The 27,453-nt window shown below is 41.6% G+C and overlaps 1 long non-coding RNA gene across 1 annotated transcript; it reads left to right on the top strand.

Moving 5' to 3' along the window:
* The first annotated feature begins 7,746 nt into the window (after positions 1-7,746).
* Positions 7,747-27,102, top strand: LOC124250042 (uncharacterized). Its single transcript, XR_006891519.1, has 3 exons — positions 7,747-7,849; positions 25,834-26,498; positions 26,832-27,102. It is a non-coding gene; the product is annotated as an uncharacterized LOC124250042 (long non-coding RNA).
* The last annotated feature ends 351 nt before the right edge of the window (positions 27,103-27,453 follow it).

Below are 27,453 nucleotides of genomic sequence, written 5' to 3'. Positions count from 1 at the left end.
GATGGTGCTCTGACTGCTTGCTTTAATTTTGACCTTGGGTTGGCCTTCAGCAGACACACCCTATGCATGGGCTAAAGGAGTATCTAAGATGCCAGATTCTAGATCGTTTACCTATAATGTTAGTCTGTCTCCAGGTACATCCCTTTTTGGCATTCATCATTTGACATCAACAATACTCATATAACTCTATGGTTAGCTAGATCTTTTAGAAGATCATGCTAAAAGAATGAAGGACACAGGCTTATTTGGGGGCAGTTCTTTAGGTCCATGGTCACTGATCTCATTGATCACTGACCAATCTCTCTAATAGTCCCTGAGCATCTATCAGGTACCAATCAACCTTATTAGGGGCACTGCCAAATCAGTGGTGGAAAAAAACAAATAAGTGGTGAGACTTACTGTCTATTTGGAAAAGGTTGAAAAATAAGTTAGATAGAAACAGATCAGTATAATTATAATTTGAGCAAAGCTATAAAGGAAAAGAGTGTTTCAGGGACTAACATGTGAAGACGAGACATAGAAGCAGGGAAAAGCTTGGCTGGTTCTAGGAACTGAAAGGTGGCCACTGGCGCTGGTGTGTAACAGGCAGTGGGGACGAAGCAAGAGATTTCGATGGAGAGGTAAGCACAGGTTAGATGATGCAGCGTCAGGCTGGGGAGCTTGGATTTTATTGCAGGTTCACTGGAACACATCACCTTACGCAGAGTAATGGACTAATCTGGGTAATGTTTTAAAATAACTTGTTTTCCTATAGTGTGGAGAACATTTCGGACAGAGCTAGAGTGGAAGGAATTAAGATAAGTTAAAAGGCTATGACCATACCTCAGGAAAACTAAGATGGCTGTAATGGGAATGGAGAAAAGTCAGAGACTTCTCAAAATTATTCTTTCTGGTCACATGGGAACAAAATGACAATAGGTTGATGGCCTGGGGGACTCAAGTTCTCCGTTGTGAGTGTAAAAATTCCAAAAAAAATCTAATTAGAAATTGCATTTCTAGTCATGTATTATGTGGGAATAATCAGACAACTGAACACAGATTTTTTAAAATAAGAATGTTCATTGCAATGCTGTTTTTATAATAGCAAAAAATTACAGTCTGAATGTCCCAAACATCCAGCCTAAGAACTTATTTAAGATATCACAATTCATCTGTATAACGGAGTTTTATGAAACAATTATCAAAGATATAAAATCTATTCAGTGACATGGACAGATATTCATAATGTAGAAATTGAGTGAATAAAGCATCTCTAAGGTCAATATGGACAATATGTTATTTTGGGGGGTTACATCAGCAAAGAAAAACTCTCAAATGACATCCAACTACATATTAACAATGGTGAACACTACTAGGTGCTAGAAATCGTAGACGATTACAAATCTTTTTTTTCGCATTTCTGTTTTCTGTTTATTCTATTATATACTAGAGTATTATTCTGTATAATTTTAAGAAGCAGAGGATTGGTAGGAATAAACTGCATATACAAACTATATAACTACTTTTCTATGTTATTGTTAACCACATCTCTTTACTCACTGAGGCTTGGCTGTGCTTTATATCTTCTTTTCTCTTTGATCTTCCTTACAATCTTGATTTACTTTCTTCTAGAATATCCTTCCCATTCTCTATTCCTTTAATTTAAATTCAGTCTTCCATAAATAGGGTGACCATATAATTTCTCAAGCAAACTGGGACATTTTTGAGAATGAAAAGGGCCAATATTATGCCACAGCAGGTATAAAGATGTGTTGGCTCACTCAAATCAGTACATCTGGTCGAGCTCTTGTAATCCATTGCTCATTTTGCATCTCCTCTATAATACTCTCGCTGCCATTTTGAACTCTAATCATTTTTATACTTCATCTTTTGGCAACATACATCTTGCTTCATGTTCTTTTCCGTATAGTTATTTACATATTTGATTGTTATTGACCATTTCATCTGCTTGTGTCTTCTTTCTCAACCAGACACCAAGCTCAGGGACAGCCGGCACTATATTGTCCACTGACCTTCCCTCACGTCAATGCTAGTACAACGCCTCATACCTAATAAATACTCAATAAATCTTTTCTTCATTTAGTAGTAAAATGGTGACATCATTCCAGGCAAATGAAAAAATATATATAATTTACTAGGTCAGAAAGAGAGTTAAGACAAGCCCCCCGGGATGGTGCAGCTAGCAGAAACATTGCCAAATCAAGCCAGGTTTCTAGTTTTCCAAGAGTCAAGGAACCCGATGGATGTACTCTAACCCAAACTGTGGAAATTGGGAACAAATGCTTGGGGGCGGGGATCCTTTACAGGCTTGTGGGCCACATGGCAGTTTCCAGTTTTGGTACACAAGGCTGGGAGTGAAAGTCAGATGTGATGAGAAATACACGTCTTACAGATGTCTGGATGCTGTTCAAATCCCCAAAAGTGTGATAGAAAACCCAGTTGCTTTCCAGCTTTTTAGGGCGGGAAAGAAAAGGCCATTGTGACCCCTTTGTCTCCTTATTGAATGGGTACGTTCAAGTGAGGCTTTAAATTTGTGGTGTTATCTCAGCTGCTTGTTTACCTTTTTTAGCAGCCCTGCTCACTGCTCTGAAACTGAAAGCAGGGCAATTGGAGGAACATGTGACACGTCCCAAGAGATGAAAACTCCTTATTATTTTTAGCATATGCTAAGTAAGCCTAGGTAAGTGCAACACACATATAAACGTAATTTATAGAAATAAAAAATATAAAATCCTGGATACTGCCTCTCTGACACCAAAATAGAACAAAATTATTTCCTTTCAACATTTTCCTATGTTCTCATTTTTAAAAATAGAATTTAAAATGTATTTATTTTACTTATTTTTTTTATAAACACTCTCTAACCATATCCAGCCTTGTCTGGCTTTGTTTATAATAACCTGTTTACTCATCATCAATTTAAACATACAATCTGAACATCTGTCTCCTTCTACCCCAGCTTATTTGTTTTCAGTCTTCATTTTCGCTTGAACTTGAAATCAATATCTTTTTCTCTGGGGCTTAACGGAGTTGCAGAGACCCCAGAGATATTTCTTTGCAATGGGCTTGAGAGGTATGTTTAATTCAAAAATTCACATCCCACTCTCTGAAAAAAAGAAAAGGAGGAAAAAAATTGGCCTCTGCTACACAGGCAGAGAACAAAATGGGAAAGAAAGGCACTTTGTTTTGCCAGACAAAGACAGGCTATCAATTTTCATAAATCTGCATTCCCAAGACAACTGCTCACGTCTGGTAAGAGGTCTACTTCTTTGAACTTACATACCAGAAAGTATTTTTTCCCTTGTCTCAGAAAGCTGAAGAATACAGTTAATAATAGTATATGTACAACTTAAGTAATGTAACACAGATAATTTTATTAATTTCAACAAGGCTATTTTACAGGGGTGGGGGTGGTGGGGGTGGGAAAGTGGTTCAGAGCCAAATAGGCAAGTCGTAAATACAACTTATGCAAATAAACTCTAGTTTTCTAGAAAACATTCTCTGTAACCATTATATGTATATATGTGTGGGTATACGTGTGTGTGTGTACATATGCGTGTGTATCAGTTTGCTAATTATATGATGGGCTTTTAAATATATTAATTAGGCAATGAGAACTTGGCACATCTCAAACAAGACTGACAGTCTGTGATTAAAAATATTTTGCATCAAAGAGTCAAATATTACCAACATTTACTCTTTTTTAAGTCTTATAACTTCTCCTTTCTTTTCCTTCTTTCCCTCCAGTTTTAACCACTGACCAACTAACATTCCAGTTCAAATAAAACCCTAGCCATACATACCAACACCCAGCATGCATATGTAGTGTATCTGTCGACCTTCGTCCATTTCCTAGGGAAGTTTTATAGCTAGGTCTTTGAGACAGACAGGGCTCATGTTACTAAGACTGCCTACTATGCATACAGTCCATTATATAACGAGGTCCCATAAATCATTAAGCATAAATGGCATAGATAAGTTGAAACAACACAATGAAAGAGGCCAGAACTTGGATTTTAAAAATTGGTAGCTGTTCTTGTATATCCACAGTATTGGAGAGTCCCAGGGTTGGGTTTTGAGGTCCATCTAGACCGGGAATTCCAACCCAGCTGATGAGCTGACTCACTTGTAGGCCTGATAGACAGTTAGCTTTCCTGGCCTCTCCCCTAGAGATTTTGATTCAGCAGGATGGAGCGGTGCCTGGGGGCTATGCATTTTTCACAGGTGCTTCAGATGATCCTTGTGATGGGGCAATAGGGGAAACCACACTCTAGATCTGCACTGCTCAGAGGGTGGTCCATGGTCAGCGGCATCAGCATCACCTGGAAACAGGTTGAAACACGGACTCTCAGGCCCCACCCGACGTCTATCAAGTCAGAATTTGCACGTGAGCCACATCCCCAGGTGAGTCGTGTGCATTTTAACCTTTGAGAAGCACTGCTCCAGACCAGTGTAATGACTACCACTGTCTTTGTTACAAATAATACAGTTCTATTTATGCCGTCCCAAACTCCATTTGATTTAGTTTTATTTTATTGTACTTTTTGGCAGCTGAATACATCCTATAATTTCATATTTTCAGTCTCACTTCAGGGACTATGACTCCATGATGCTGAACTTCTTCGTTGAAGCAATTAGGCCAGTCAAGTGAGTGGTTAACCCTGTGGAGGAAAAAATACACTCTCACAAAACTCCCAAACCATTAACCAAGACAATTATCTAGCATAAGGTCAACCAAAATGCCCACTTGTGTGATTGAATTATTCCCGTTGTAAAGCCTCGTTCTGACGGGAAGCTACGTTGACTTGTGGTTGACTGAACAGCAAGATGCGCCTTGTATAACTTCCTTGAAGTCGTGGTCTGTTGGTTAAAAGCCTGGGTTTTGGAAAGAAAAAGAGCTGAGTTTGAGTTTCGGTTCTTCCACTTACTACTTGCATGTTCTTGGGCAAATTGTTTTTACTCTTTGAGTCTCAGTTTCCCTACGTGTTAAATGGGAACAACAAGAGACCCTGCCTCATAGAGCTTGGCATGTCATCTCCACACTGTGAAGGTTGGTTTTTGTCATTGGAATGGCTTTAGGGAGTAGTCGTTCTTGGTTCTTTTTTTTTGTTTTGGAAGATGAGCCCTGAGCTAACATCTGCCGCCAATCCTTCTCTTTTTGCTGAGGAAGATTGGCCCTGAGCTGACATCCGTGCCCATATTCCTCTACTTTATATGTGGGATGCCTACCACAGCATGGCTTCCAATTGGTGCCATGTCCACACCTGGGATCATAACTGGCGAACCCTGGGCCACCAAAGCAGAATGTGCAAACTTATCCACTGCGCCACTAGGCTGGCCCTTGGTTTTGTTTTTAATTGAGATATAATTCACCTACTATAGAATTCACCTTTTTAAAGTATGTAAGGAATAGTTTGGGTTTGAGGCTGATTTTATTAGGCTTTTGGGATTGTGTTGGTGTTTTAAGCACCAGAAAGCTTTATCAATGGGCAGTTTATGTAAATATAAGCAAATCCAGGAGACTTGAGTGGATCTCATTTAATTTACAGGTCCTGGTGGTCCTGTGGGAGACATCTAGGGCATTAGCCAGGCATACATGGTTTGCTTAGAAGGAATACTCTCTGCTCGAATTCTGGAGCTAGTTCTCATGTACCTGTGATTTCATTGAATATTTATTATCAAGCTTGTAAGATACACAGGACTTTTGAATGACATTGGTTTTCTCTGAAAACCAGTTATTAAATGATGTCTACCCAAGGAGGGTTGCGGTAGGTGGCAAATTATAGGGCAGGGAGGTGGCCTTGCATCTAGCCCAACATTTGAAGTCAGTGATTTCAGGTTAAAGTGAACTTTTAGGGCAGAGGTGATAAAAGTCACCAAAACAAATCACCTAGCCTGGAGTTTGGCAGCGTGGAGAAGGAGAGAGGATGGTGCCCTCAGTGACTTCATCTGCGTGGATGTGAGTCTTACCTCCCGCGCAGCCTCACCTCATCTTACTTCTGCGCCTACCCCTCCCAGAGGCACTGCTTATGGCTTGGTCTCCTCAGTCTTAGGTGAAATCTCAGTGATGTTAGCTCAAGAGCTGATCTGCTGATTACATACAAGCCTATGCACAGAAAATATTTGGAGTTTCAAATGATTTTCCCTGTAATGATAACTTATATTAGCAATAAAAGAAATACAGTGGATAATAGTAACATCTGCTGATTACATACAAGCCTATTCACAGAAAATATTTGGAGTTTCAAATGATTTTCCCTGTAATGATAACTAATATTAGCAATAAAAGAAATACAATGGATAATAGTAACATTTTTTTCACTAACCAAATTAGTAAACTTTCTTTTCTTGAATGACCATATTCAATGTTGGATAAGTTGTTATCAAACATTTACTGTTAATTACTGCTGATGACAATAGAAATATATTTGACAATATACACTGAGAATTCTCAAAAGTTTGTGTTTTTCTTTAACACTGTATTTGGACCATCAATCCTTAGGTTGGATACAAAAAAATTATAAACAAATACTCCCCTCTATCTAATAGATTTTCTTTTGCCCACAAAGTTATGGATTAGCAATTTTGAAACTACTTTCTGTGTACACTAGGATTGAGCAAATAAGTGAATAGATTGTGGATAGAAGTAGCCGTGTTTCTGGTTGTTGGAGAAGGGAGTTATAAACATAAAAAGGAAGAAGGTAGAATAAATTCTATTCTGTTAAATTGGAATTGGATGTATTCATGATTTTTAATATATATAGTGATGGATACAGTTGTAGAGTTGGATACAAATGGAGATGTGTGTGTATGCGTGTATACACACATGTACATATGAGTGTGTATGTGAATACATATTTATACTTTCTAGCTCTGTAGGTTGAGAGGACCTAGGAGCAATTATATCCTGATTTCCATAAGCACAACTATCTTTGTTCAAAATACCATTTCCCCCTAAAAGGAACCAGGGCCTCTTGGAGAAATAGCTGACTCTAGGGCAGAGGCAAAAGACAGCCAAAAAACAAGATGAACCTCGAGCTTCATGTTATGCCAGAAAGTAGGAAGTGCTCAAAAAATAATGGGGACATGTCAAAAGTACACAGGAGCCAACTTGAAGGAGCCCCCACTGGTTAAATCTGGGACAATTTGACCATCAAAATAGTGATAATAACAGATTATGTTCTATTGAGTAAAATAAGAAACCATGAGTCTGTATGGATATAAGTAAATTAATTAGTCAAGGAAAAGGAAAGTTAGTTCCTCTTCACAGGAAAATGCACCTAATAACTGCAGAAGGAATGATGGAATAAGAAAAGCACTATTTGGCAACCGTCATGGTAACAATTAATTCAAGCTAAAATAGTCAATTTTAAAAACGTAGGTCAAAGTTTGATGAGTAATGGAATATTTACATAGTTTCACAAAATGTGTGCTAATTACAAAGCCAAAAAAGGTATCTTTACAGTCGAGAAACCTGGTAAACACCACCTTAACCAAGTGATCAGAGTTAACATCATGAATAACGGGACAAATAAACCTCAGGGGCCTTATGACACGATGCACCAGGAAGAACACAGTGTCACCTCTGTGGATTCCCACCCAAAACAAATAACCTGAAACTACCCATGAGGAAATATCCGAGAAATTCAAGGTGAAGGACAGTCTACAAAATAACTGGACTTTATTCTTTAAATATGTCAATATCATGAAAGATAAAACACAACTGAGGTATTGCTCTAGATTACAGAAAACCAGAGGCATATGACTACTGAAAACAGTGTATGATCCAGGATTTTCTTTTGCTATAAAGATCATTACCAGGACAATTGGAGGCATCTGCATAAATTCAGTAGGTTAAATAACACATATTATCAATGTTAATTTTCTATCTTGATTCTTATGTGTGGGAGAATATCCTCAATCTTAGGAAATATACTAAAGTACTTAGGAGTAAAGATGTATCATGTCTGCAAGGGACTCTCAAATGGGAGAGGGAGAGGAAAGGAGGGAGAGAGCGAAGGAAGGAGGGAAGGGGAGAGAGAAAGGCAGGGAGAGAGAATCAAAAAGCAAATGAGGTGAACGGTTAACGTTTGGCAAACGTGGGTGAAGGAGCACATGGGAATTCTTTGTACTATCTTTCCAACTTGTCTGTAAGTTTAAAGCTAGGTCAAAACAGAAAGTTAAAAAAGATGTACCTTTGGCTGGATAATTTCACTTCTAAGAATCTCCCTCAGGGATATAAAAATGCAGATAACTATTTATGTACAAATATGTTCATCATATCATTATTTATAATAAGGAAAAGTTAGAAACGGTGTACCTATAGAATAAGAGAATGGTTAAATGGTTAGATACAAGCCTTTAAAAATATTATGTAGCTAGTAAAATGAAGTTTTTCAGGTAGGGAATTAAATGGGAAATGCTATAATAGTAATTAAATATGAACTCAGTTATGCAAAAATATATATAACCTAAAGAACAAGTACATTAATAAGTTGATGGAACATTTCTTTAAAGAGAAGAACTAAAGATTACTTTTTTAAATATGTGCTGATTGTCAAATTTGCTCACAACCAATGTATTTCTGATGAGAGAGAAAAAAATCTATTTATTTTTATACCTTCTAATTTGAGATTCTCCTTAATTTGAACAAAGGCTAGGTTTTCTTTTTTTTTTTTTTTTTAAAGATTTTATTTTTTCCTTTTTCTCCCCAAAGCCCCCCGGTACACAGTTGTATATTCTTCGTTGTGGGTCCTTCTAGTTGTGGTATGTGGGATGCTGCCTCAGCGTGGCTTGACGAGCAGTGCCATGTCCGCGCCCAGGATTCGAACCAACGAAACACTGGGCCGCCTGCAGCGGAGCGCGCAAACTTAACCACTCGGCCACGGGGCCAGCCCCCAAAGGCTAGGTTTTCAATAAAAGGATTTGCTAGTCAAAAAATAGAAAAACTATTTCAACTACAAAATTACTTCCAATGCTGTGCACTTTAGAAACCTAAATTTATAAACATTAGCATTATAATTACAAATTGCAACTTGTCATCCCTTGAGTGCCTTAATTAATTTTTTACTGCATGTATTTCAAAGTAATATGACTGTACTTACACTTCCTGGAATGCACATTTCCTCTATTTCAGACTAGCCTTCCCTCGGTTAAATGCAAAATCTGTGTATTATATCTCCTTCCAAAATCTGAGTTCCATTGGTGGGAGATGGCTTCTGGTAAACTGGCAGGTGCTTTCTTTAGGGGATGGAAGACTTCACCATAGGGATTGTAGCAGTGATTTTTCTCTCATTTAAAGAGCTTATAAAATGTTGGCAAGGGAAGAACTTGACTGAAAATCACATAGAGACATTTTATAGAGTTGCTAGTGATGCAAAGTTGTTTTTGTTTTTCTTTCTTTTGTTTGGTGAGGAAGATTGTTCCTGAGCTAATATCTGTTGCCTATCTTCCTCTTTTTGCTTGAGCAAGATTGTCTCTGAGCTAACATCTGTGCCAGTCTTCCTCTATTTTGTATGTGGGAGGCTGCCACAGCATGGCTTGATGAGTGGTGTGTAGGTCTGCACCAGGATCCGAACCCATGAACCCTGGGGAGCCAAAGTGGAGTACGTGAACTTAACCACTATGCCACCAGGCTGCCCTAATTGTATTTTAATATAAAAGTCTCCATAGTTATAGAAGTGACTAGAGAAGATTAATTTGTAATTTGAAACCTTAACAAAGGTCATGGTGAAGGACGTTGGAGCAACGTTTCCAAGGCTGAGAGCCTTTTCTTTGGAATCAGACACACTTGGTGATGATTGAGGATTTCTTTGGAAGTGGTTGGTTCAAGGACTCGAAGATTTTAAAATAACAGAGATTGTGTAGAATGACCCGTCTTACTGAAAGAAGATATCAGGAGAAGAATACACAAGGGGAACATTTGTTAAGCAAAATAAAAAACGCCTTGATGTTGAGGTTCACAAAACCAAGTTGGTAAATGAAAGCCAATAATAACAACAATGAGCAATTATTGAGCGTCTGCTGTTTGCTTAGTTCTTTGCCTGCCTCACCCTCTTTGTTGCCAGTTTCTAAACTGGGAAGCCTAGGAAAGCTAAAAATAAAAACTGTCTTGCAATGACTTAGTATCATCTTGTGTGCTTAGCGCCCAAATGGCTCAAGGAAGACAGCCTGGCTGATTTGTTTATAGGAGATAGGGATGGAGTTCGAGCAGAAATCCCAGAAGCTGGGCTTCAGGTAAGCTGGAGGGCTTGGCAAAGGAAGGCATGAGGCAATGTTTCCATTAGGCTTGATTGGAAAAGAAAAAGGCTAGAAAGGAAATATCCATGGGCTGTTGGATTGCCAAGAAGAACATGACTCACCAACGAGAGATTTGTTATCTGAGCCTCTAAGGCCCTCCTTGAAAAGTGATACTTCTCCTGAGGTGGATTGGACTCAGGAAGAATGAGATGTGGGAACCTGGATGGGTTCCATTCCGAGGGGGAGTGAGACCAGACTGCACTCTGCTGCCAGTACCTTAGAGGCCAGGTATTGAGTTTCCCCTGGACTGCATTACAGAGGTACAAGCCTGATGGGCGATTGGAAGCACAGGAGACAGGCCATTTCAAACGAGCGGATCTCTTCCACGGAGCCTTCATGCAGGCCTGCGATCTGTCTTTTCTTCCTTCTCTCCCTCCTCCACATTTTTTTCCCACATGTCGAAATCCTGCTTTACTTTAAAGGTTAAGCCACAAATACAGTCTCCACTGAGGAATCTTCCCTGATCCTTTTAAGTAGGAACTAATTGCTCCCTTCTTAGTGCTTTCATAGCACTTTGTTTATCTTCTTTTCGTCAAATCATGGCTTGCGTTGGCATAGCATACCGTCTACTGCAGCAAGTGCTATAGAGGCTGCTCTTCTCTGCTACTGTGAAACTCTTTGAGACCAGGGACCATGTCCATCACTCAATGCCTGGCGCAAACAAAAGAGCAATAAGTATGTATTTGCCAAGTGCAATTGAAGAGGTCCATCTGTGTGATATACTTGTATATAGTAAGGACTGTGAGAAGGACGTAAGAGGCATAAGTAGGGGGTAGGTGGATATGATGCAGTAGACAACAGACCCAGGGTCAGCGGAAAGAAAACCCAGCTACATCATTTACACTCTTTCTTCTAAAATGAATTTGTGAGTTGATCTTAAGTCAGCACTGAAAACTAAAGTGAGGGCAGCACATTGCTGCTGGAAGAACACTGGATTAAGCCTCTGAAAGTCTATCTGACTTTGAGGCCATTTAACTTCCATGCACCTTAGTAGCCTCACCTGTGAAATAGAGATAACTACTTGCCCTCCCTTTTTCTACTGGTTTGTTGTTAAGATCCATGAGGTCATTCTGAAAATGACCTTTAAGCTCTAAATACTCCTTATGATTGCTGGACCAGCATCATTGGCATGACCAGGGAGCTGGTTAGAAATGCAGAGTCTCAGGCCCCACCCTAGACCTCCTGAATCAGAAATGACAGATTAACAAGGTCTTTATGCAAATTGCACGCACTTGAGCAGTTTTAGAAGTACTACTCTAAATGGCTATACCATATAAGGTGCAATTTTTGTTAATAATATCTGTGTGTATTGGGGAAAACGAACATGGGCTCAGTCCTGAAGACTCAGCATTGGACGGGGAGCCAGGCTGGTGAGCGGAAGGATGCTGGCACCCACGAGTCCAAGCAGTAAGGTAGGAAACAAGAGTCTTCTTCTGCTGTACACAAAATGGTGGGCACGCTGATCCCTCAGACATTGTTCCCTTGATGATACCTTTGCTTAGTACTTTCTGCTGTTGTTTTCCCTCATCAAAACTCATCTGTCCTGTGTTCCTCTTTCTCAAGAATTCTTGCCTCACGAGAGATAGGTAATATAAAGTACCGACCCAGTGTTAATGGGTGCTAAGGTGGTACCTCAGATATTTGCATTATGTTAGAGATTTCCCAAGATAGTACTTTCATCCCAAAGAGTTACATGGACGGTGGAAAATTTGGAATGTCAAGGAGGACCCAAGGGGCTCATTAAACCACACCACGTAGATAATCATGGCTGTTGATGACCGTAACTTTGTGTATCCCAGAGTGGCAGGGCTGTAGCAGGACTGTAGGGATTGCATTCATCTTTGGGCAGTAAGATACTCGAGAAGAGGCTGGAGGAAGGTTGAAAATGATCATGAGAGCTACTATACTTTAAGCACCTACTGTGTGCTGGGCATCATGCTGGGCATTTTACCTTTACAGATATTATCCCATTTAATCCACACTTTAACTCTATTCTTATCTCTATTTTACAAGCACAGAAGCTGAGGTTCTGAAACTTGCACAAGGTCACACAGCTAATATACAATGAAGCTGAGATTAGAGCTTAAGTTGGATTGATGGGCACGCTTTCTACCGAAAAGAATGCAAAAAACAGTGCTCTCTAAAGAAGTACCTGTGGATATCTAATTTTTAATGCCATAAAAACAGATATAATAAAATTTAGGGGGACTGCTTAGATCACAAAGAACAACTTTCTTCTTCTTAATTTATTTCTGCATGAGATAATGTTTCATCCTGGAGGTCAAGACTTTGGAGAGTAACTAGGATACTCTTTAAACTTTATCCTCGATTTTGCACTTGAAAAATAAAACCAAAAATACTCAGCACTTTCATTATGCCTGCGTTTTATTTCTTACTGAATTACAAACAGTTCTAAGATGAAGAGATGACGAGGGTTAATTTAATCTGACCTGGAAGAAAATTTCCACGTGTATATATGGAGAGATGAGAACTTTTGTGCCCATAAAAGTTTATCTCAAAGAACAAATTGCATATTCTTCCTTTATGTTTTTTAACAATAGATTCTGTAGGACGAATAATTTTAAGGATATTTTTGAGCTTAAATAGTTAATAAAGGATAAAGTACTAGTATATACTTTCTAATAATTTTTTAGGAAAATTACAGTTTTGTGCTCTTGTCTAGGCATATACACATTCTGCCAGATGTGTAATATGACTGTTTTAATCTCAAAGGACTATGACTTTGGAACAATATAATATTAACGTATTTCATAATAACAGTCCTTGAATTTACTCTTGTTCATTTCTAGTAGTTACAATGTTAGGGCTGAAATACGCATGCTGGTGTTCTTCCCAGCCATTTGGGAACACAGATGTTTAACTGCTAACTAATAGAGGTCATTTTAAAAAATAGCTGGGCCAAAACAACAGAAAGCCTTTTTGCGAATATGTAATATTAGTGCATCTGTTGTAAGAATGTCATATAATTCTCTCTAGCTATATGCTAAAATGAAGGCAGAGAAGACTTAAATTTGTGGTGGAAGCGGGAGTGTTTCAAAGGGTTAGGAGTTTGGATTTGATGTCAGCCATGGCTTCAAGTGCAGCCTTTACTACTTTCTGTGGGAATTTGAACAGATTGTTTAACCCCTGGTTTACAGTTTTCCAATAAAATGGTGACATGACCAGTATCTGTATGAAGTACTGTAGCCCCCCACCCTTATCCACTAGTCCCCCCCATCCATGGGGGATATGTTCCAAGATCCCCATTGGATGTCTTAAACCATGGATAGTACCGAATCCTATATATACTACGTTTTTTCCTGTACATACATACCTCTGATCAAGATTAATTTATAAATGAGGCACAGTAAGAGATTAACAACAATAACTAATAATAAAATAGAACAATTATAACAGTACACTGAAATAAAAGTTATCGTAGCTCTTAGCAACCTCAGCATACAAGTTTTTTTCTTAATAAACTGAGAACTTTCACCTTCTCACTTAAAGGAAGCACTTTGCAGCTTCTCTTTGGCGTTTCCGAATGGCCAGCATCACTACTTGTGCACTTTGGAGCCATTATTAAGTAAAATAAAGATTACTTGAACACAAGCATTGTGATGCTGTAACAGTCAATCTGATAACTGAGAGGGCTTCTAAGCAACTAATGAGCGGTTAGCATACACAGCATGGATCCACTGGACAAAGGGATGATTCACATCCTGGTGGGGCAGTGTGGGACTGAGTGAGATTTCATCACACCACTCAGAACTGTGCACAATTTAAAACTTATGAATTGTTTAGTGTTGGAATTTTCCATTTAATATTTTTGGACCACAGTTGACTAAGGGTAATTGAAACTGCGGAAGGCAAAACCGTGGAGAACGGGGACTGCTGTAGATACGATTATGGGGAGAATTGAATGAGATAACCCACGCTAAGCTTTAGCACAGGACCTGGCATGTTGCAGTTAAGAGAAAGCTATTGTTATTGAAACTAACAAATATTACCTCTGATGATTTACAAAAAGGAAAGGAGTTCTGACTTTAGTTATACATGGGGGCTCTGGATGGAGATTGGGGTGAATTAGAATTGTTGGAATTTGATTTAGAACTTGGCCATCCCCATGCCCTTCCTGGTTTCTGCTCAATTGCCAAGAAGTGTGGTTTGACACTGGGTTCTGTGAAATCCTTGTCTCAGAAGGCAATCATTGGGACTCACTAGGAAAATGGAATCCTGGTAGATACATTTATTTGTGTTTGTGCCAAGTCCTTCAAGATGCCCTAAAATTCTGCCAAGAATTCGACTGTCAGAGTTCTACCAGCTCAAAGAATTTGAAAACCAATGTCTAGAGCGCGATGTTAAATTTGATAACTAGACCAATGTGCAGAGGATAGTGTTCCCCAAAGATCAGCAAAATCTCAGATCAGGCTGTGGTTGACACTTCTGTTCTTAATTGAAATGTTTCTGCTCTAAGGGCTAGTGATCATCTTCACTAAGCACTGATAGAGCATTATGTGGGAAAATGATAAATTGCCCATAAACTTTTTCATCTTTAGATAATTATGGTTTAAATTTTGCTGTTTATATGTAACAATATGGATGAAATTGTGTCTTTTCAGCAGCTGGTTTGAGGATTTTTTTAACTGAGGAAATGTGGACTTTTCTGAGATGTTATATTCAGCCAGCTGTGGGGTAGGAGAAAGTGTGGGGCTGGGACAAGATTTCAAGCAGAAGAAGTAACTGATTCTACGTTTATATGAACCAGAAGCTGGAGTAGCGACAAGGGGCCAAGGGAGACTGAGAGGCTACGTGGGGAAAGAGATGAGAGAGAGAGACAGAGAGGGATACTCAGTGGTTACTTGGAAAAGAGCCCCGTTACAGGAGAATGCCTCGTGGGGACCTTTTTGAGATAAACACTGTGGGTTCTGAGATTAAAGCATTCTCTCACTTAAAAACTTCTACAGAATTTCCATTGCTCCCCAGTGCTCATGGTTTTGAGAACACAGAGACGTGCTGGGCCTGCCTCAAACTAGGCGTGAGGAGAAAACAGAGTCTGCGTGGGAGGAAACCGACATATGGTATGTGCAAATGGCACATGCTAGTTGTGGAAAAATGAGAAAATATGGGTGATTAAAAAGAGGGAAGAAACCATCCAGATTTATACCACCCTAAGATAGCTATTGTTAACGTGTTGACGTCTTCTGGTCCTTGTCCTAGATTATGGTGCACATTTGTGTTGTTCTATTATACTTAAAAGAAAACAGGATCCATGCAGTGTACACTGCTTTATAATTTCTTTTCATTTGTTTAACAATATGCTGGGGCCATCTCTCTAACTGGAGGGTGTCGTTGGTAGCAGCTATGTAGAATACTGACACCAGACACATTGATTTACAGGCTTTTGCTATTATAATGACTGGTCTGTTAAATATCCTGATAGCTAAATCTTGCACACTTGCCTGGTTATTTCCTTCAGATAAATTTTCCCTCTCCCCTTTCACCCTTTCGTTCATCTGTTCATCCACAAATAGTCGCCGTCTATAGCAGCTTGGGGGCTCCCCCTCACGACCTCATCAAACCTAATTCTTCCCAAAGGATTTACCTTCAAATGCCATCACATTGTGGGGTAGAGTTTCAACGTGTGAATTTGGCGGGGACACAAAGTCTTCAATCGTAAGAATTACTGAATGTTTCGTCGCTGTTGGGCCCTGGGCGAGGTTCTGGGAGGACAGATGCGGAAGACATAGGCACTGATCCAATAGCCACACAGAAAGAACATTAAAGTGATGGCTGTAACAAGTGCTGTGCCAAGAAGATGCGTAGTTCCATGGAGACCTGGAGTGGGGATTTGGCTAATCTGAGGAAGTCATGGAAGATTTCACTGAAGAAGTAATACTTGAGCTGGGATGTGAAGGATGAACAGGAGTTCATTAGGGGCAGAGAGAAGGGAAGAGGATTACAGGGAGAAGGAACAGCAGGTGCAGAGGCTTGAGGACAGGAGGGAATATGCTAGGACAGAAGACTAAATGAAGATCAGTATTATGAAAACAGGTGTAGCAGGAGGTTACAAGGAATTGCTGGTTCAAAAGGATATAGTATTTATAGGCCTTATTTTACATAAAATTGCCCTTAAGAAATGTTGTATCACATTTAATTGTATTGCATTTTAAGTATTCTGTTGAGTGTTAAACCATTCTAGTGAGAAAATTTAAATAAAAAGCTGTTGGACTATAGATACAGTGCTGAGAAAGCTGAGTAAACCTGAGTGAATCTGCAAAAACGTATAAGAAATACCACTTCTATAGTGTTAGTGACTCCTTTTAACCTAACAGCCCATCCCTAAAAGCTTGTCTGGGCCAGGCTTAAAGGAGCCCCATATATCATCAGCTGAACAAATCAGCAGAGTAACTAGATGGCTTAGTCACATTTGGTGGCTCCCATCAAAGGACCATTTCACCACTCGCTTATCCTGGGCCTTGTCTTTTCTCAGCTAGCAAAAATATAGTATCTACAGAGGCCAGCCCCATGGCATAGTGGTTAAGTTCAGTGTGCTCTGCTTTGGCAGTCTGGGTTTGTGGATTTGGATCCTGGGTGTGGACCTACACTACTCATCAGCCATGCTGTGGCTGTGACACACATATAAAGTGGAGGAAGACTGGAACAGATGTTAGCTCAGGGCTAATCTTCCTCAAGTTAAAAAAGAGGAAGATTGGCAATAGATGTTAGCTCAGGGCTAATCTTCCTCAACAAAAAAACAAAAAACAAACAAAAGATACATGGTATCTACAGAGCATAACAATGTGGACTAAAGGCAAGACTGCTATCACTCAGTTGATAAAACTCCATGATATTTTTGGACAAGTTGAACTAGAACATAGCTTCATGAAAATTTCCATGTCTTTTGGACATGGCTATTTGTTGGCAATACTGGTAAGGCTTTTAAGGAAAATACTATTTACTATTCAAGTGTGTTATTTGGCAATCCCTTTGCTTTGCCTTAGCCCTAAGGCAAATTTGTGTGAATTAGAATACGGTGCCCCCTATGACAGATGCTTTCCTTGGTGAACTTACATGGCGCCTGTGTGAATTAGGGAAATATACACCTCCCCTTGCCCCCATTGATGTGGTGTCACACCGAAGTGTGTGGCTTGGTAAGGGGACTGTAGGGTATGCTTCAGCTTCCCCTGCCCCCTTCTCTGGGCACTTTTGTGTCAGGCACAATCAACAAGACCATGTCACTGGTCCTGCTTTGCCTTACCCTCATTTTGATGCGAGACATAGCTCTTGGGCTGCTTGCCTTATCTTTATTTTGGTGATTTTTCAAAGGAAAAGTGAAAAATGGAAAAAAAAAAAAAAAGCAAGCTTGGAAAACCACCTCTTCATTTATTTGTTTTTTCGTTTTCCCAATACTTGATCCAATATGTAACCTGGTCTTATTTTCATAGTGATGACAATTAGATCATATTCCACAACTGATGTCTTATTTCCACAGGGAAACTCAGCAAATGTGGTCCATTTTTAGTTCTGATTAAGGAGACAGTTCATTGTGAAGCCGGCTCTTTTCTTACAGCGTTCAGTTACCCTGTATAAGAAGCATAACTTTTCTTTGCAGATGCTTTTCTGGCTTTTTCTTTCTTTTGATTAGTGGTCTAGAAGGACCCCAATTTACAGCTCTTCATCTATACTTTTAAAAAGACCAAGCTGGTGGCAGTCTAGACTGAACATGCTTAGTTTTTGAAATTGTTTTTTTAAATAACTTTAGTTGCTAAAGAGCTGAGGGGGAAACAAGACGGTTTGCTAGGGAAGCTCTCCCCTCTAACCTCTTCACTCAGGGAAAATTGTTAATGGCAATAGAGGAAAACGGTGTGTTCCACTGAATCAAGGATCTTTTGTTCCTGAATTGTCCTCCTCAAGTATAGACTCGATATGCCAAATATTTGGTCTTATTTAGGGTAACCATTAAATAGAGCCTGGTACCAAATTTATGAGAATTGTTCAAGAAAACAAAGCCAGCTGGTTTGGTACACTTGGCATCTGTGGATATGATCTCAAAATTTTCCGACATACACAATTCCATGGAAATGCAGTCCACCCAAGGGTTTCTTTGGAGCTCTCAGATGCTACTTGAATCATTCTTTAGCAATTTAAGTTTATATTTCTCCTCTCTTTATAACATTGTCTTTCCACTTAGAGGAAACATGATCTTTTTCTCTCAAATCCTTTTTCAAGATAAACAAAATGAGATTTCTGTCTCACAATGTGCCAAGTTTTGTTGGGAATAAAAACACAGGGAGAAAGAAAGAAAAATAAATACAGCAACAATTATTCAAAGCAGGATGAGCGACGATGTAGAAAGCAAACTGCCAGCGTGTCAGGAGGTGCTTGAGGGCTGGCATCCGGGCAGCTCAGAAGTTTCACGCAGAATTAAGATTCATCAATAATTTCACCCTATAAATTCTTGATCTCCTATCTTGTTCTGGAAATTGTGATTATAAGGCCACACCAAGAGGATATTCTTCAGCCAAGAGCTGCTTGAGGTAAATTTATTTTTCTTCTTCTAGTTTAGTGGCAAGTAAAGCAGGCTGGGTTCAGGAAATTCAGAGTTTCATGCCAGCTCTGCCATTAACTTGTGTCTTAGTCAGCTATTGCCTTAATTGCGCTACAAAACAAACCACCCCAAATCTCAGTGGCATGCGACAGTAAACATCTAGTTCTTGCCTGGACTGTGGGTTGGCAGGCGCAGCTCTGCTTCTGGCTGTGAGTCTGTGGGTCAGCTGGGGTGGCCCTGCTCCAGGATGTCAGTCACAGCCAGGCCTCCTCCACGGGTCTCTTGTGCCAGGGCCAGGCTGAAGGGGCAGCAGCTACCCAGGGCATATTCTTCTCATGGAGGAGGTCAGAAACTTCCGGATGGCAAACGGAAACACATGATTCCTCTGAAGGCTTATGCTTGGGACTGGCACACTGTCGCTTCCACCCTCCATGACCTTCTTTCCTTGACTGGCCAAATTAAGTCACCTGGCCAAATCTAAGATTACAGAAGAGGGTGGAGGTGAGGGGAGAACGCGTCTCCCTTGGAGGGGTGAGGAGTGACTGCCGGCTGAACCATGATAGAATTCTCCACCACTTGATTCCAAGTAACAACTCTATGTCTGTTTTCAAAATTTGTAAAATAGGACTTTGGACCACATAGGCAGAGAGAAATCTAACCTGCTGAAGATCAAGTCAGGAAACAATGATTATTAACTACGCCTTTGAAAAGTCGAAGTTAAATAAACTTAATGATCTCTATAAAAATCATAATTTAGGTTGAGTATATTATTAAATATCAGAATGTCAATGAGAAAGTTGCCCTTGCTTTTCAGCCTCTTGAATGTCTCTATTCCAGCCTGTTGGAGAAGTAGCCACCATGGGGCAAAGGAACACAGCTGGCCAGGTTGCATATGGCATCTCCTACCTCCACCCCGGGGGTTCTGCTCTTGCACTAAATCAGGGGCCAGCAAACAATGGCTTGTGGGCCCAATCTGGCCGACTGCCTGTTTTTGTACCGCCTGTGAACTAAGGATGGTTTTTAAATTTTGAAATGGTTGTAAAAATGAAAGAAAATAACATTTTGCAACATGTGAAAATATGCAAAATTCAAATTTCAGTGGCCATAAAACGTCTTCCTGGAAATACAGCCATGTTCCTCCATTTGTCTATTATCTCCGACCGCTTTTGGGCTACAGCGGCAGAGTTGACTAGTTAGGACAGAAAACGCAGGGTCTGCAAAGCTGAAAATACTTACTGGATCTATACTGGCCCGTTACAGGAAACATTTGCCAACCTCTGGGCTAAATGATTCACCCAGATATAAAATGCGTAATTCTATATGGTTCTTAAAAGGTTTGAGGCCTAGCAGTTCTGTCCCATGAGACAGAGAGGGCAACACAAGATTCGATGGGTCCATTTGCCCCCTGGGTCTCCATCACTCTGAGAAAGCAGGAAAGCCAGATGTTGCGGTCCCCGACTGTCCCTTACCACTTTCGGCAGACTGTCCCTTACCACTTTCGGCAGACGGCAACTTGGATCCACCACCTCTTGTAACAAAGAAAGAAGCACTTCCTTTCTGTTGCCTAGGTAGAATTTCATCCTCCTCTCCCGAGTTGTGTCTCAACACTGGCCAGAGTTAAATATCCAGCTTTTCAGTGGTTTATTGAGCTTGTCTCTATGTCATCTCCATATATGTTTCATATTGCATTTTGGATAATGCCAAAAATAGCTCTTCAAGCCCCTAGACTGACATGGATTTACATTTCACGTTGGTTTATGCGGATGATTTATTTTCTGCCTGTTGTTTTTCACACACTTTTTTTCTTTTTAAGCTTTGTAAGCTTAGAATTTGATTTAATTTTTGTTTTATAAAAACAAATGTCATCCCACAAGGGGAGATAGCTCTTGTTTTAAACACACGTGTATGACTGTAAAACTTAATGAAATTCACAACCCAAACGTTATAATAAAATGGCCTCGGGACAGAAACAATCTGATCAGCTTCCAGTGAGTCACAGATGATCGGCTGGAATAGCACACAGGTGGCTGAGGGCACAAGGCCGTTGGCGTCTTGCCTCACAACACACAGGGGACGTGCGTTTTATGACCCAACTCTGCGTGCCCTGTCGTGCTTTATTGTTCGCATATTTCTGTCCACACCTGCCCTGGCAATGTAGCTGCATAAAAATTACAGTCTGCAAACCACACTCATTACGAGAAGTTAGCAAATATTTCATTGCCCAAGAAAAGACCAATTCCTTTGCAAAGCAGCGTCCAGATGAGGTCACTCAAGCTTTGGGGTCCCTGGCCCAGGTCTGCAGCTTTGAAAAGAAGCACAAAAGAATAACTCCCCCTTCTCTTGATTTGTGTTGAAGCCTTCTTTTGGTAATTCTGTTGGAGAATAGCGAGTATTTTCTACAATTTGGACGACATGCTTTATCGAGTTGGACAGAGTCATTGAGCAAGTTGATGTGACATTAGTTAATGAAATGGAAAGATCTGAGCAGCTTTGAGGAGTAGCAGTACAGAGACAGCCTCCTGGTCTTTCGTTCCAAAACTACATCATCAGCTCCATCGCAAATCGTTGTAGGCATCGCAAGCTCACTGGAATTAATTGTCCAGGGGGCTGCCTGCTGTACTTGGATGGTACTGATGCTGAGCAAGGCAGTGAGAAGCCCAAGTACATTCTAAGAAAGATAACGCAGGACTTATCTTGGCATTGACTGATGCTAACAACGGGAAATGTACGGGAGCTTCAGCTACATGAGGCTATCGGTGACATGGAAAATCTATCCAACTTGAAAATAAAGGCATAACTGTTATTTCACTATTTTGAGAATAAAGCACCCGGCTTTTGGAATGACACCAGCTATGGCACCACTACTTCCAGTCACCACTTCCAGAGGTATTTGCAGTCCTCTTTTTGATGGCATTTAGATGGCAGAGGGGTCAAGAGCAGGCTCTGGAACGAGGCCACCAGGGACTGAATCCTGGTCTGCCAGGGATGAGCTCTGTGACTTTGGGCAACTTAGTTAACATCTCTGTGCCTCTGTCTCCTTTGCAGAAAGCCAGGGATAAAAACAGTACCTATCCATAAAGTTATTGTGCTGATACAATGGGTTAATCCCTGAAAAAAGCTGAGCACAGTGCACGGCACATAATAAGGGCTTCACTGATTAGCTATTATTAATGTAATTATTTGGTGTGTATGTTTATACATCCACCCAGGACTCTACAATCATAAGGTTATTTAAGAAGAAAGAAGCATGAGAACTAACATTTATTGCATACCACAGGCTGGCTCTTAGCTGAGTCTTTCTATTTATTATCTTTCTTAGTTCTTCTGATAGTCTTACAGTGGTAGATTCTATCTCCACAGATGAGAAAACAAATTCTAAAATGGCAATGAACTCAGAAAGCGCCCATCAGCTGTAAGTCGGTAAGGCTAGTGTCAGCCACTTACTCACAAACCTCTGCCTGCTTCAAGAGCCGGGACTTTGGGTTAATTCCTGCCTCAGTCTTACTAACTGTGATCTTGGGCAATTTAAGCTCTTTAAACTTCGTTTTCTCCCTGCAAAAGTGGATAATGATTGAAACTACCTCACAGGTATGGCAGAAACATTACGTGAACTATGAATACCCACGAATGGATAACTCACAGAACAGAGATGAGAGTGGTGGTGTCCAGCGGCGAGGGGAGGAGGAAATGGGGAAGTGCAGTTCAAGGGCTAGAAAGTCCTAGTTATGCGAGACGAGATGATCCAGTTCTAGCAATCTGCTGTACAACATTGTGCCCCTAGTGAATAATTGTATTACGCACTGAAAAATTTGTTAAGAGGGTAGATCTTGGGGCCGCCCCGTGGCCGAGTGGTTAAGTTCGCGTGCTCGGCTTTGGCAGCCCAGGGTTTCCAGTTCGGATCCTGGGTGCGGACGTGGCACGGCTCATCAGGCCATGCTGAGGCGGCGTCCCACATGCCACAACCAGAGGCACTCACCACTAGAATATACAACTATGTACTGGGGGGCTTTGAGGGGACTAACAAGAAGAAAAAAAAAAGAACAGAACACTGGCAACAGATGTTAGCTCAGGTGCCAATCTTTGAAAAAAAAAAAAGAGGGTAGATCTCATGTTGTGTTCTTACCACAATATTAAAAAAAAAAAAAAGAATGTATTAGAACTGAAATTTTTGAAATAGTTCCTATCTTAATTTCAAGGGAACTTTGCCCGAGAAAATTATTTCAATTCCTTCCTTAATTTGGCTTGAAGTACTGATATTTTATGGATGACCCTAATGGGCCATTTTTGCTCTTTAAAGAAAGAGAAATAGCAATGGAACAGGAAGTTATGGCTAGCCTGGCCTTTAAAACTCTGCTTAGCAACACGGCACCATCCCCATCCACCTGCCACCACCATTAACTCTTTCTCTGTGCAGCAAACTATACTAAGACCTTTTAAACAATACCATATTTAGTTCTCCCATCAAATCTATGAATGAGAATTCTCATTCCTATTTTCTCAGTGGAAAAAAAAAATCTGATGTTCAGAGAGGTTAAGTGACTTGCCCAAGGTCACACAGCAGGAAAGTATCAGAGCAAGGGCTGGAACACCACTCAGAGCCATACCCTTGCTGTTTCCCTTCATTCACCCATTCTATAAATATTTACTGAGTACCTACCATTGAGTAAATATTTTTAAAGAGGTTAGAACAGTGTCAGGCATAAGGTAAGGGCTGTGTGTGTTTGATAAATTAATAAATAGGTGAGTTCTTGGCTTGATTGGACTATGTCAATGAACAAAGCACACTACAGTCCCTGCTCTTGTGAATCTCCCATCTAATGGAAAGGGCAGATGACAAACAGTGAACCTAGTGGACAAGTAGTGGAGTACGGCGGAAGGTCCCAAATGCTGTGGAGAAACAGAGCAGGGCATGGGAGACGGAGCAGGGCCGGCCCCTGGGGTGGTGGGCTGCAGGATTCAATGTGATGGTCAGGTGGGAGGTATGGAGAGGGTGAACTCTGACAGCAGAGTTTCTCCTGACAGGGGACAGCTAGAGCAAGAACCCTCAGGTGACTGGGGACCCGCGAGGAGGCCAGTGTGTCTAGACTGGAGTGAGGGTGGGCTTGAGAGGCAGGAAATGAAATCGGAGAGGCCAGGGTGGGGCTGGTGTCGGTATCCTGGTCCAGGCTGCTGGAGGGAGGAGCCACACCCTGACCCCTACCGGCTGGGCTAGTCTTTGCAATTCCTGCCTGGGGACTGTCAGGAGGTCCCAGTGACCCCTTCCAATGTTTGACAACTGGGGACGAGAGAGTTGAGATCGAATGCTCAGGTGCCAGCTGGTCAGCAGGGTCTGCTCCACCCGTGAATGTGAGGTCCTGCAAAGGGCAAAGGTTACCGGGTGGCTGTCACGTCTGTCAGCCACGCACCGTGAAGGGGACAAAAATGGTCCGAAGAATCTGAACGTGCAGCTGAGGGAGGGCTCTCTGGGGAGAGAAGAGGCTGAGCAACAACAGTTCTAAAGGGGTGTGTGTGTGTACACGTGTGCATGTGTGTGTGTATATATGCATTTAATTCAATTCACACACTATGTAGGAACTGCCCTCTACGTGCAGGTCACAGTGGGGAACACAAGAGAATTTTAGGATCTGGAGCCAATTTTCAGGCATCCTGAAGTCCTGGAAGGAGCCCTGATGTTTGGAATCAAGAGCAAGGGGTGGCAGATGTTTTCTGTGAAGGGCCAGAGAGTAAATATTTCAGGCTTTGTGGGCCCCTCGGTCTGTGCCGCAACTACTCAACTCCGCTGTTGTGGAGCGAAGGCAGACATAGGCAATGTGTGAAAAATGGGCACGGCAACGTTCCAGTTAAACTTTATTTGTAAAAAAAGACAGCAGTCTGGATTCAGCCCAGAGGCAGTAATTTGGTGTCCCCTGAGCTAGAGACTTGTATTTCTATCAGTTCTGTAGAAGTTACTATCCATCGAATGTCCCTACCCATTGCCAGAACCAGGCTTGGTGCTTCTCGTACTAATCCTAACGTCACTATTATAGCACAAATACTATAACTTCTATTTTACAGAAACGTCACTATTATAGCACAAATACTATAACTTCTATTTTACAGATGCAAAAGTAGAGGCTCTGCCCAGAGAGGGTAAGTCAGTTGCCCAGGTCACACAGCAGTTGAGTCGCAGAACTGAGAACCCAATCACGAACCAAGATTCCACATGGCATGCTATATCACAACACACTGAGCCTCACAGAAGAGACATGCAGATGATAATCAGACATTTAGCCCTTTACCCAAAGCACAAAAGACCTAATGGAGTTAAAATGAGATTTTGGTCACTGCGCATTCTTGCATTTACAATGTCCATTTCAGCTCTGGGGAAGGGAAAAAAAAAAAAGACACGTTTCCATTATGCCTTCTTTGGCCTGTGTGTAAACTTCTCTCCAGAGATTTCTGCCTTTCTTGGAAACAATCTGTGCCTTGATGAATGGGAGAGGGGGCTCATAGACTATGGGAGAATAAATTAACTCTCTTCTGTTCTGTGCAATGGACTAGTCAACTCGTGAATGTAGGGAGCAGAGTGAAATGCAAAAATCCTCCTGGAGTTGTGTGAACACTTCGGACTTATATAGAAATGAGGCCACCAGCACACGGCGCTGCCTCCATCTTCCATGCCCTCTCTCATGATGCTCTAACCTGATCAGCCTTCTTCCTGTCCACACACAGAAATACCAGCCTCAGCCCTGATGCACGGCACTTGTTCCTTCTGCCGGGAATCTTCTGTGCCAGGAGTTTCACACGCTTGGTGTCTCTTGTTCTTGGGATCTCAGTTCAGTCCTCGTATCTTTAGAGGGACGTCTCAGAGCTCCTAATCTCATTTTCCCAACCTTAGGCCCCTCTCCATCACATTAACTCCTGTCCGTTTCTGCATTGCCCTCATCACTCTCATCTTGTTCATCACTAATTCATTTACTTTTTATCTCTTTTTCCTCTGATAGGGTCATAAACTCCATGGAAGCAAAGAGCTTGTCTATGTTGTTCATCACTGCCCATGGTGGCCAGGATAGTGCCTAGCACAGAGAGGAGAATGTTTGTTGAATGAATACATGGTGAACAGCAGCAGTGAAATGCATATATTGAGAGCTTATTATCTGGCCGACACCGTGCTGAGCCTTTCTATGCATTCCCTCGCTAATCTCACCAGCTCATCTTCTTCAAGGAAGATATCCTCACTTTGCAGATGATACAATGGAGCCTTAGAAAGGTGAGCCCACAGGTGCGCTGCTACACAACTGGTCTGTGGCAGAGCCACAGTTGTCACCCAGGCCCATCCGACTTTGAAGCCACTATTTGCCAGATATGAGGAAACTGGAGGATTGAATTACACATTTATTATCCTGAAGGATAATGGCATGTTCTAACCAAAGGGCAAAGAGCCAGGTCAAGAAAGAGAACAGAGCTGCTCCGGCTTCATGTCCTTGGAGAACTTGTGCAATGATGAAGGTGTTGTCACCTGTGTCCAGTTCGGAGCAATGTTCAGAAAGGGGTGGCAGGGCGGGCGGCTGCACATTGTCGTGGAGGTCCAGGAAGCAGCACAAAGGTGTGGCTTGCTCTGGCGTCCCAGGGGAAGCGACGCTTCTGGGCGCTTTGCCGCATTTTCAAGGTGAGTTATAAAAGAGGCGACTTGGAGGGGAGACTGGAGGTCTGGGGGGGTGGGGAGGGGCGCCCCGTCTCCGCCTGCGCTGGCCGCCTGAATTCGGCTTTGGGTGTGAGAGTCGTCACCTCCGCCCAATTCGTGGGCAGTATGAAGAAGCGACACTTAATCAAGCCTCCTCCAACGCGGCCCCTTCCATTTGGGCTCTGGGCGCGTTTGCTCTGTTTCCGGCTTTGATGTGGGGCCTCGTTGGGGGGCTGCGGGAGGGGGTGTGAGCCCCAGCCGGCGGGAGGAGGGCTGTGTGTTTGAACCGGCTCGGTGATTGATAAACCCTTTCTGCAGCTTCTCCGGTGAAAAATAGACGGCCGGCAGCAGGCTCCAGATGGCCACAGGATGTGGGCCACGCTTCCGGAGATGCTGATGTCGGGGCTGTAATCCTCTGTCACAGGCAGAGTTTGACGTGTGGCCGTCCTCACGCATGGACCTGGGGGAGACTGGCTGCCCGCAGGGCCTCGAGGACTGTGGAGTGGCGAGTTCCTTCTCTGAGCAAATTTTAGTCTCAGGACAGCGCTGGTCCCCGCACAGCAAACCAACGAATCCAAACAGAAGGGGCAAAAATAAACTCTGAAAGAAAGCATATTTACAACTTATTTGGGTCTTGATTTTTTGCTTTGTATTTTGTAAACTCCACTGTCAACACCCAGGCCTTGAATACAATTTTGGTAGACAGAAAGAAAGAAGGAAAAGAAGGAAGGAAGCTACAATACTAATTTTTTTTTTTTTTTGAGGAAGATTAGCCCTGAGCTAACATCTGCTGGCAGTCTTCCTCTTTTTGCTGAGGAAGACTGGCCCTGAGCTAACATCCATGCCCATCTTCCTCTACTTTATATGTGGGACGCCTACCACAGTATGGCGTGCCAAGTGGTGCCATGTCCACACCCCGGATCCGAACTGGTGAACCCCG

This window comes from Equus quagga, chromosome 1, assembly GCF_021613505.1.
Source record: "Equus quagga isolate Etosha38 chromosome 1, UCLA_HA_Equagga_1.0, whole genome shotgun sequence".
NCBI lineage: Eukaryota > Metazoa > Chordata > Mammalia > Perissodactyla > Equidae > Equus > Equus quagga.
This window is presented reverse-complemented; position numbering and strand designations above follow the sequence as displayed.